The sequence below is a fragment of the Microtus ochrogaster genome, unplaced genomic scaffold (assembly GCF_000317375.1).
Source record: "Microtus ochrogaster isolate Prairie Vole_2 unplaced genomic scaffold, MicOch1.0 UNK20, whole genome shotgun sequence".
In the NCBI taxonomy this organism is placed as follows: Eukaryota; Metazoa; Chordata; class Mammalia; order Rodentia; family Cricetidae; genus Microtus; species Microtus ochrogaster.
The window spans coordinates 2,457,137-2,468,069 of NW_004949118.1; the positions used below are offsets into that span (position 1 = coordinate 2,457,137).

The 10,933-nt window shown below is 41.1% G+C and overlaps 1 pseudogene; it reads right to left on the bottom strand.

Annotated features, from left to right (window-relative positions):
- Positions 1-8,949, bottom strand: part of LOC101979918 — a 13,545-nt pseudogene extending 4,596 nt beyond the window's left edge.
- Between the last annotated feature and the right edge of the window lie 1,984 nt (positions 8,950-10,933).

Below are 10,933 nucleotides of genomic sequence, written 5' to 3' on the forward strand. Positions count from 1 at the left end.
AAAACAAAACAAAACAAAACAAAATGCTGTGGTCATGGTGTCTCTTCACAGCACACACACCAAGATTAGGACCGTGTCAGTGTGAAACGAACAATTGAAGAATTGTTCTATGTTCTGACCAGCTCAGCAAACCAGAAGCAGGCAAACAAACAAGAAAGCAAAAGAGTAAGAAGAATGAGAGGATTTATCTTCAGGTTACATGAATATACACTTTGAAACCATTGGATAATACAAATTATTCATTTACACCTGCAGCAAACAATTAGCAAATGCAACCAGTACCTTTTGCATACATGTATTGAAGTAGCATGTTCTATCTTAAAATATGTACAATTATCATGCACTAATCAAAAACATAAATGTTTAGGGAAGAGAAAATGCTAATCACTCTAGTAATGATGATTACAAATTGTATATGTATACCTAATCCTACTATAAACCCATAGATATGCATAATTACTAATTAATAAAATTAAAATATAAATTAATTTAAAATATTGATTAAATCTCTCAAATATGTGTAGGACTCGCTTAAACAAACAAAAATGTGTGAAACCCTTGTATCAAATTCTAACAATTTAGGGATGGGGAAATGACTCTGCACAGAGTATAGAGCTGTGAATTTGGATCCCCAGCAGCTCTGTATAAAGGTCAGGCATAAAGATTCATACTTGTGACCTAAGTAACTGGAGGTGGAGATGGTAAGACCTGGGGGGCTCCCCACAAATCAGTCCAGCCAATCAGTGAACTCCAAGTTCACTGAGTAAACCTGTCCCAAAAAATAAGGTGGAAAACAAGAGAGAAAGACATCTGTTGTCAACCATTGGCCCCCATACATGCAAACATGACGCAGGTACTAAGAGACACACATACACACATATGTGCATCACAAATGCACATCAAACCTATAAATGTTGGAGAAACCTAAATGAATGGAGGGACATAACATAGTAATGTATTAAAGACATGGGATGATGAATTTAAGATTTAGAAGCTATGTTAATGGATTAAAATATGCAACACAGCTCTCCTGCCAGGGACTGGCTTTGACAAGGATACCACTTACCAGGGCAGGGATATGGGGATCAGAAAAGCAAGTAAAGAGGACAAAGACATGAGTGAAAATAACAAAACAGAGACATAGGATAGTACAGGAGGGAGTTCCAATGAATACTGAAATCACCTGTATTGAAGGAGCTGAGGGTTGTGTTCCTGCCACCCAGCTCCCAGCTGCCTGGATAGCTTATGCCCCAAAATAACAACACACAAACTGTATTCATTTAAACACTGCTTGGTCCATTTCTACTAATGTGTGTAGCACCAAGAGGTGGTGACTTACCAGGGAGATTCTAGCCTATGTCCATCTTGGGTAGGAGCTTCATTGCATCTGCCTCAGAGAAGAGAGAGCTATGGCGTCTGAGCTCACTTCCTCTTCCTCCCAGCATTCTGTTCTGTTTACTCCACCCACCTATGTTCTAACCTATCAGACCAAGCAGTTTCTTTATTAATTAGCCAATGACCTTCCTCCATCACACCTGCACTTAATTTTCTCTACACTTTTATACCCCAATACCACAGGGGAAAGAAGACAGAAGACTGCTTTAACATGATACAAAGGGCAACCAGAACAGTTACTAGTTTCAGTACCTTGAGAAAAGCATTCTGTGGCTTAGGCAGCGAACCCATCTTAGACCGAGTATCCTGAAGGCAGCCACTGCCTAGGTTGAACCTCCTAATTCAAAAGAAGGAGCAGCAGTCTTCTGCTGCAATTCTCTGACCTTTGGTCAGGGTGGAGAGGATACATCTCTATGGGCCATCTTCATGTCCAAAGCACCAAGTAAGCACATCTTAGGTCAGGGTGTGAAGTCACACCTGTTGCCAACAACTTTGAGCAAGCTAAACCGTTTTGACCTTCAGAGAAGGTGGAATAGACTCACATTTTTTTGGGCCTCCACACTCTCCAAAAATTGATCAATATATCTAACACACTACAAATTTTTTATTCCAGCAGGTTTCTTTGGTAAAAAGCTTGCAAGTTGGTTTTAAATTTTATTTAGAAGTGAAAAATGCCAAGAGTATTAAAGAAAATGTTGAAGAAGAAAAAAACAAAAGGCCTTCACTACTGGACAAGATTTATTATAATGCTGTAGACATTGAGTGTTGTTTGTTGACAAGGCTAGCTAAAAGGACAGGGCAGAGAAGCTGCCATCAGGCCACACTAAAATTGATGACTGACTTATGGAAACGCTCACACTGTTAGTTAGCATAGGAAGAACGGCCTATCCAATCAAAGGTTTTGGGACAAGTGGGAATCTAAATCTACAGAATGAATCTTGGTACCAAACAAACCCCTAGCATAGAGAGGCATCGGCAGGCATGAAATCCCCAGCTAAGCTAGGAGCCATTGACATTTGATAAAACTTCTGGGCAATGGAGGCCCAGTTTTCTTTAAGGGTGTGTAGCCCCTGGCAGATCCACCAGGCTCCAGTGAATAACTCCTCACCTAGGAATATGTGGATAGCACTAACTGGACTCACCTAATTAATTTTTTAAAAATATTTATTTATTTATTATGTATACAATATTATGTCTGTGTGTATGTCTGCAGGCCAGAAGAGGGCACCAGACCCCATTACAGATGGTTGTGAGCCACCATGTGGTTGCTGGGAATTGAACTCAGGACCTTTGGAAGAGCAGGCAATGCTCTTAACCTCTGAGCCATCTCTCCAGCCCCCACCTAATTAATTTTTTAAAAAGGGAAGACTCAAAGCTGGAGAGGATGGGAGGTAGGGACTGATCTGGGAGGAGCTGGGGAGGGAAAATGACCAAACTACATTGCATGGTATTTCTGAAGGGTGTATATACATACATATATGAATATACATAAAGGAATACATATGACTATATGCCTTAAAGCCATGTGGTGCTCATGAGTCATTTCCAAACCCTTTGGCAGGGCCCCAGGATATAGAAGGTCTTAAAATCTATATCATCCACCAAAAACTATAGTTTCTCTGTGGATATAACTGGTTGTCTTATGTAAACACCAGTTTAGGTCTTTGGAGTTTTTAAGTTTGGGGAGTTCATTTTTAAGTTGTCAGACCATACAGCTGGTAAAAGTTAGGGGGAGCAAGGGGTTGGGTGCACACATCTGTAAAGGCTACCTCATGCAAGTGAAGCAAGCGTTTTATTGTATCAGAAGAAATAAATGGCCACTGTGTTCTTGAAAAATCCAATTTGCTCTGAAACAAATCATTGTAAAAATGACATCTCGTGCACAAAAGGTCACAAGATTAGCTATGCAATATTCCTGTGTTGACTCACTCATTCAATAGTATTGACTCTCACCTGGAGGTTATAGTCCAGAAGGAGAATATCATATTATGCATGATTTTTATTTGTACTACATACATCAAACTCAACAGAAACCACATTAAAGCAAGCAGGAGAAAGGGCTTGGATGCCCTTTTGAACCTTTGGAAATGGCAGAATATCTCTGGTTCACATCCTAGAATCCTAGGCTGATGTTTCTTAACTTGATGCAGAGGACATATCTCATTGTCTGCTTTCAAATGTTTCCTCGGTCTTTGTTTATAACATTATAGTTTTTAATGACAGGTGCAATTGAAAAATGCCAGGCCTTTGCTCAAATTTAGTTAAGTGAAGACCACACCTCCTCATCTCTTCTTTCCCTTGATTTCCACCAAAATCATAAAAATGTTGTTGTCGGATAAGAAATATGGCATAGGGAGAAGATGGAATTTACAGGATTTAAATCCTGTATAGGAAATCCTATTCAACAATCATATGTATATAGTCCGAAGGTGAGATTCAAAGGCCAGAAGGATGTTATAGGGTCTTTACCTCATTTCTGCCAATAACGTACAAGTAAACCATGACATAAACTAGGGGTTGGTAAAAGGAGAAGTTTGTAATGTATGGATTAAGTACATGAAAATGGACTTCAATGTACTTGGACTTTGCAACTGGTTTCTTTATGGCATAGCAAAACAGGAGGCATTGGAGTGAGCCGAGAATGAATTCCCTAGAAATCACAATACAATTGGTTGAGTTTCGAAGCACAAAAAGTAAATTATTTGAAAAGAAATTAAGAAAACAGTTTAATTTATAATATCCTTCAAATAAGATGTAAATAAGTTTCACCAAGAAGACAGAAAACTTGTATCTTGAACAGTATTTATCTTCAGTTGTGGACTTGAAGGTGAACCTACAGAATTCCAGTGGACAGTTTCAAACTTATAGCCTTGCAGACATCACTGGATAAAGTCATGGGACACAAAAACAAAACAAAAAGACATGAAAATGAAAGAGCAACATGTGTGTTTGGGGAGAAATGACAGAAATAAGAGAAGGGATGGGTGAGAATGGCAGGATGTATTATATACATGCATAAAATTGTCAATGAACTAATTTAGTCAATTTAAAAACGACATTGAAAATGAGCATAAATGAAAACCTGTCTCCAGATTGTGAAGCTGGAAGGCTTACAATTATGGATTACAAATTACGATTACTTATCATGAAAATATCCACACTGCCCCAAATAATTCCATATAAGACAAATTCTATAAAATTTCAGTGATGTTTTTCTTTGCAGTAATAGAAAAATCCTTCTGAAAATGCATTGTATTTGAATCACAAATGGTCTCAGATAGCTGAAATAATATTGAAAAGAAAGAACAAGGTTGGAGTTATTACAACTTCCTGATTTCAAAACTTGTAACTGGGCACTGCACACCTTTAATCCCAGCACTTGGGAGGCAGAGGCAGTGTTTGTTCAAAAGTAGCCTTGCCTACACAGTGAGTTTCAGGACAGCCAGGGCTATGTAAAGAAGCCCTCTTTTAAACAATAACAACAAACAACTAAACACCCAGAGGTTTATAAAGTCATAGCAATCGGGATAATGTAGTAGTGACAAAAACACAGACACACGACAAATGCAAGAGGACAGAGAGCACGGGAGTAACCATGTATGTGGTCAAATGTTTTGTGGCAGATGTCAAGACCACACAGTAACGAAGAGAAAAGACCTTTATAAAATGATATGTGGCCAATTAGACATCCATACTCAAAAGACCCAAGTGCAAAAATCACCCCACATGGGTTATAACCACAAACACAAGACCTAAACACTGTAAAATCCTTAAAAAACATAAGAGAAAAACATTGGATTTGGTAACAATTTATTGAGCACGATATAAAAAAACATAGCAAAAATAGATGAACTGTGCTTCATCACAGTTAAAACCCTTCACAGATCAAAATGGAACAAAAACCAGATCAGTGGAACCAAAAGACAATTCACAGAAATAAAAATATTTTTCATTGCCGGGCGGTGGTGGCGCACGCCTTTAATCCCAGCACTTGGGAGGCAGAGGCAGGCGGATCTCTGTGAGTTCGAGGCCAGCCTGGCCAAAAGAGCTAGTTCCAGGACAGGCTCCAAAACCACAGAGAAACCCTGTCTTGAAAAACCAAAAAAAAAAATATTTTCCATTTCTATAGCTAAAAAGTTCATATGCAGAACATATAGAGAGATCTTCTATAGCTCAAACACTCTGATTTTAAAATGGACAAGGGACATAACTTATGAATATGGAAATGCAAATCACATTTATAAGGAGATACCATGTCATGCCTAGTAGTATGGCTATTAGTTAAACACACACACACACACACAGACACACACACACACACACACACACACACACACACACACACACACACACACACATACGAAAGCCTTGCATATTGATGTCTGGAATGGAAAAGATGTGGCCACAATGGAGAAAAATCTAGAGTTCTTTAATGTAGTTCTGTCCATCTGTCTATCTGTCTATCTATCTATTTATTTTTCTGAGACAGGGTTTCTCTGTGTAACAGCTCTAGCTATCCTGAAACTAGCTCTATAGATCAGGCTGGTCTCAGACTTACAGAAACCTGCCTCTGCCTCCCATGTGGTTGGATTAAAGGCATGCACCACCACTGCCCAGCATCAACATAGAATTTTAATAAAGTTTAGCATATCTGCTTCCGAGTATATGCCAGAAGAATTGAAACTAAAGTCTTAAAGATATACACCCACGCTTACACTGGCAGCATTTATAGTGGCCAAGCAGGAGAAGCAGCCCAAGTGTCCATGGAAGGGACAAGTGGAGGAATCAAATGTCCTACATAGATATAAGGCTGTATTAACCAACTTTACAACGTTGGATACAATGAAGAAACTCTGATGCATACAGGCAAACCATGATACTGGATGAAATAAGCCAACCAGAAAAGGCAAATACTACAGGAACCCCTCAATATTATATAGCTAGAGTAGTCAAATTCTTTCTCTTTTTTTCTTTTTTCTTTTTGTTTTCTTTTCTTTTTTGGGTTTTTTTTTTTGGTTTTTTTTCGAGACAGGGTTTCTCTGTGGCTTTGGAGCCTATCCTGGAATTAGCTCTTGTAGACCAGGCTGGCCTCGAACTCACAGAGATCCGCCTGCCTCTGCCTCCCGAGTGCTGGGATTAAAGGTGTGTGCTGCCACCACCTGGCTAAGAGTAGTCCAACTCTTAAAGATAGAAAGGAGAATAGCGTTTCTAGGTACCATAAGGGAAGTAGTGGGCTCTGGTGTGTGTGGTGCAGTGCTCCAGTTTAGGGTAACAAAATACCTGGAGATAGATGGTGCCGATGGCTGGGAAGAATAGGAATATGTTTAATGTCACAGAATTGTGTACTCAAAATGATTAAGATGATACAGCTTTATGTAATATGTATTTTTTTTTTTTTTGGATTTTTCAAGACAGGGTTTCTCCGTAGCTTTTTTGGTTCCTGTCCTGGAACTAGCTGTTGTAGACCAGGCTGGCCTCGAACTCCCAGAGATCCGCCTGCCTCTGCCTCCCAAGTGCTGGGATTAAAGGCATGCGCCACCACCGCCCGGCATGTATTTTTTTTTTTTTTAGCACAATAAAGAATTGCAGACAACCTTGCAAGGACAGTTTAGGATAACGTAAGATGACTAGGTTATTCTATATCCTTTATGACAAGGTAAGAGGAAAGATCCTTTTCTAAGTTGTGTTAGTCACAATTGCCTTACACAACAGGTGTTGTGTAATCTGCACACGTTCTTTTATCAGGAGAGGGATAGTGGGGAACAAACAGGAAGTTGGGAGTCGTTACTCGAAGCTTGTCTCTTAGGCTTAGGTTAAGAGAGCACCGGCAGTGTGCCTGTCTTTCTCAATGCTCAGTCATGGAAGTTAACGCAGCAACGGCGGGAGACACATTTGTTTTCAGAGAGACTTCTTAAGAGGGTTTTGTAGGTCTGTTGGCAGTGAAATAATTCTGGGTCTGTACAAGGCTCTGGGCCATGGAGACAATTCAGAAAAATGTCAGAAAAATAAATAACAGCAGAACTTTTAGTTTCGTTTAATGTAAATACCCTGGTAACCAACATTTAAAAACTGTCATACTATGTGTGTACATTTTGCTTATGTTTTTATACTCTGGGAAGATACTGTTCCTGTTTAAAATACCAAGAGCTACTGTAGACAGAGCAAACTCAGCACTGGGTCAATGGTTACCATGCACTTATCCCATGAATTACAAGTGTGCCCCAGCAGCCCCTACGCTGGTTTCTTGTGATTGGCAGGTGCTGAAAAGGAGCCGCTGCCGTAGCTATGTGTCTAACAGGAAACTGATGCACATTGACACATGAGGTCATGCCAGTCGAACAGGGCTTTTCTTGTGCTGCAAGGACTATATTATTCTATTTTCCTGAAGTCACCATTGCCTGTAGGGTGTTGCACAACCTAGTCGAGCACACACCCCAGTTGCAGAGATTTTAGAGACGTGAAAAGTAAGCATCTTCTAATTCAAGGACTGTAGTCTAGGCCCTAGAATTTTATCTGAGACCAGTTGTAATATGTCTCTTTTTGCATAGGAATCTCGGGATGGGTAAAAATAATCCCAATTATTTTATTTTTTAAATACTTTCTAAATTAGCATACATAACATTAGACAGATCTGGGCATTTTCTAGTAGCATGTGTCTTAGATGATCCTCCTCCCTTCCCATCTCCCTCTACCCTCCCTTCCTTTCCCATCTTCCCCTCCAGTCTCCTAAGCACTTTCGTGTCACGTGCCGCGTTGTCCTTCCAGCCTCCTTCCTCAGCACCTCTTCCTACCAGCTCTTGGTCCCCTATCTTAAGTAGTTTAATATCTTCAGAATTACAGCAATGTTGTGCTAACCAACTGAAATAAACTGCTAGTTTAAAACATGTTTTAAGAACTAATGGGCACATGCCTCTGTATAGTCCCAGTGACTCCGGAGGGTGATGCAGGAAGAGCACTTGGGCCATGAGTTCAAGACCAGTCTAGGGGACATAATGCACGACAGCTATCTCAAGAAGAAAAAGGGTCTAGAGGAATGTTCCCACTGAATCCCATTTTTCACTTAGAAAACAGAAGCATGGGTCACTTACAGTCTTTGTCAAGTCATTTTTTTTTTTTTTTTTTTTTTTTTGTTAGCCAGTCTTGCACATTATTGCCCTTCCAGTAGGCCTTGACCGCGTACTTGCGTAGCGGGTACAGCCTCTCCTTCCGCTGCTGCTTCTTTGTCTTCAGCTTCTCCTCGTGCTTGGTGAGCCGACGGCGCACGGCTCTAGTTTTCTTGGGTCGCAGGTCCAGAGGCTTGTACTTCTTGCCCTTGTAGAATTTCCTGAGGTTTTCATTTTGAGTCTGGTTAATGACGGTGAGAACACGGGCGATGGATTTGCGGACAACTCGTATCTTGGAGAGCTTGGACGCGGCGCCGCTTGTCACCTTGGCGACGCGTAGCTGGGATAGCTCCACTTTCAAATCATCCAGTTGTTTTAGCAGCTCCTCCTTCTTCTTGCCGCACAGGTCCCGAGCCTTAATCTTGGCCATGGCTGCGTTGCTCACTGCTGAGGCCGCCTGGTCCGAGAGAAAGAGGAAGAAGTCTCAAGTCATTTAAAGACAATTAAAAGGCAGAAACCAGGTAAGGGATCACAAAGGCCACACACATTAACTCTACGTTCCCAGGCCTGTTCCTCCCTTCCCTGTCTCCACAGCCACGTTTCTTTGCCACTCCCTAGAAAGTCAACACTGCCCCCCTCATTGTTCCTAGCTTTTGGTCTCCACTAGAAGACTCTGTCCTGCTTCCTTCCCTTCCCTTATTTTTTTTTTAATATTTATTTATTTATTTATTTATTATGTATACAATATTCTGTCTGTGTGTATGCCTGCAGGCCAGAAGAGGGCACCAGACCCCATTACAGATGGTTGTGAGCCACCTTGTGGTTGCTGGGAATTGAACTCAGGACCTTTGGAAGAACAGGCAATGCTCTTAACCTCTGAGCCATCTCTCCAGCCCTTCCTTCCCTTCTTGTGTCATAAGAATGTAGATGTGGAACCTGATAAAGCAATGTCATTGGACTTACAGGGACGTTAATCTTACCCCGTTTGTACGAACAAATGTTTGCCTTAGCACTCTGCCATTTGGGTGACAAGAAACTCAGTGTTCTTGCACAGAAAAAGAAAGTATCGGCAGAGCAGACAGGCAGCCCATGGGGCTTCCCAACTATACTTCATAGCAGCGGCTAATATCCAGAGCGTGTGAGGAACGTCACAACTTAAACACCTGAAGAATCCAAAGAGTTTCTAGGGCAAGCTTACATGGAAGAGAAAGAGCACGCTATTTGGAAGACAAACCTGGCCACAGTCAATAGGCAGTTAGGGGCGTAGCATGTGTGGACCCTCAAATCCATCCTTTGTGCTCTTGTTATCAGAGTTACATCTGAGTACCCTCTGTGTGATCAGCAGGTAGTCATTGTGTTAGTAGCAAATTATCTAATTGCTCTTTGATAGTCTCTAAAGGAAAAAAAGTGCAAGAAATAGCATAGAACGCTGATGTCTGAGGTGGCCCGCATGGTATTTTACAGGTATCGTTGGAAATGCTCCCCGCCTCCACAGCTGCCTACCCTGTCCTATTGTATTCTATTCTGTGAATGGATACAATGATCCAGGGCAAACCGAACACGGTGAATAAAGTCACCTTTGTGCATGTATAATTTGAGGGCAGCATCTGCGCTGTCACAGTCCCTTGTAAGTACAAAATGATAGGGCAAGGTAAAAATAAGGGCTTTGGTACTTTACAGTCATTGCACAGAGACAGCATCTTCAAAAAAATGTAGGAAACGCCGGAGGCTTCCGCTCCAATTTATCCCTATTGCCTATAATTTCAGTGGCATCTGATAGAAGGTTGAACTTTCAAAAGCACGGCAGAACCAAGCCCTGTCACTGATGGGATCACATTGCAAACGGACAGCATATAATGAATTCTTCCTCCTCCCAGAGGAGCAACCACAGCTGACTTTATAAGAGCCCCATTGCACAGGAAAGCTAACAGTTGGGTGCTTCCCCTTCTTCTCACGGAGCCTCACGTTCCTGATTTCTACCCCAGTCTACTTCATTTTCCTCACTGAATATTAACCCTTGGCTCCTAACTTTAGCTATGTTGGACTGTAGCATAAGTTCTTTATGGTTACAGACAGGTTTATTTATTTTCTTTTTCTTAATGTATTACTTTATAGTTTTAATGTGCATTGGTATTTGATGAAGGAAAATCCCACACTTGCTCAGAATTGAGTATCATTAAAGGTTATTTATTTAGAGGTCAACTCACAGTTCAAATCCTCTGCTCGAACAGGGATCAGCAACCAGTTCCAACAGTTGGAAAACAGAGAGAGAGGGGCCGCTGCACACACGTTTTTCATGGGCATATATAGTATAAGAGGCCACGCCCAAGTGGGTGGGTAACTTAGAGGCTACTGGAGGTAGGAATTCCTACAGCAGATATTTTGCCTGCACCACATGCATACTGCCTGTGAAGGCCAGGAGAGAGGATTAGATT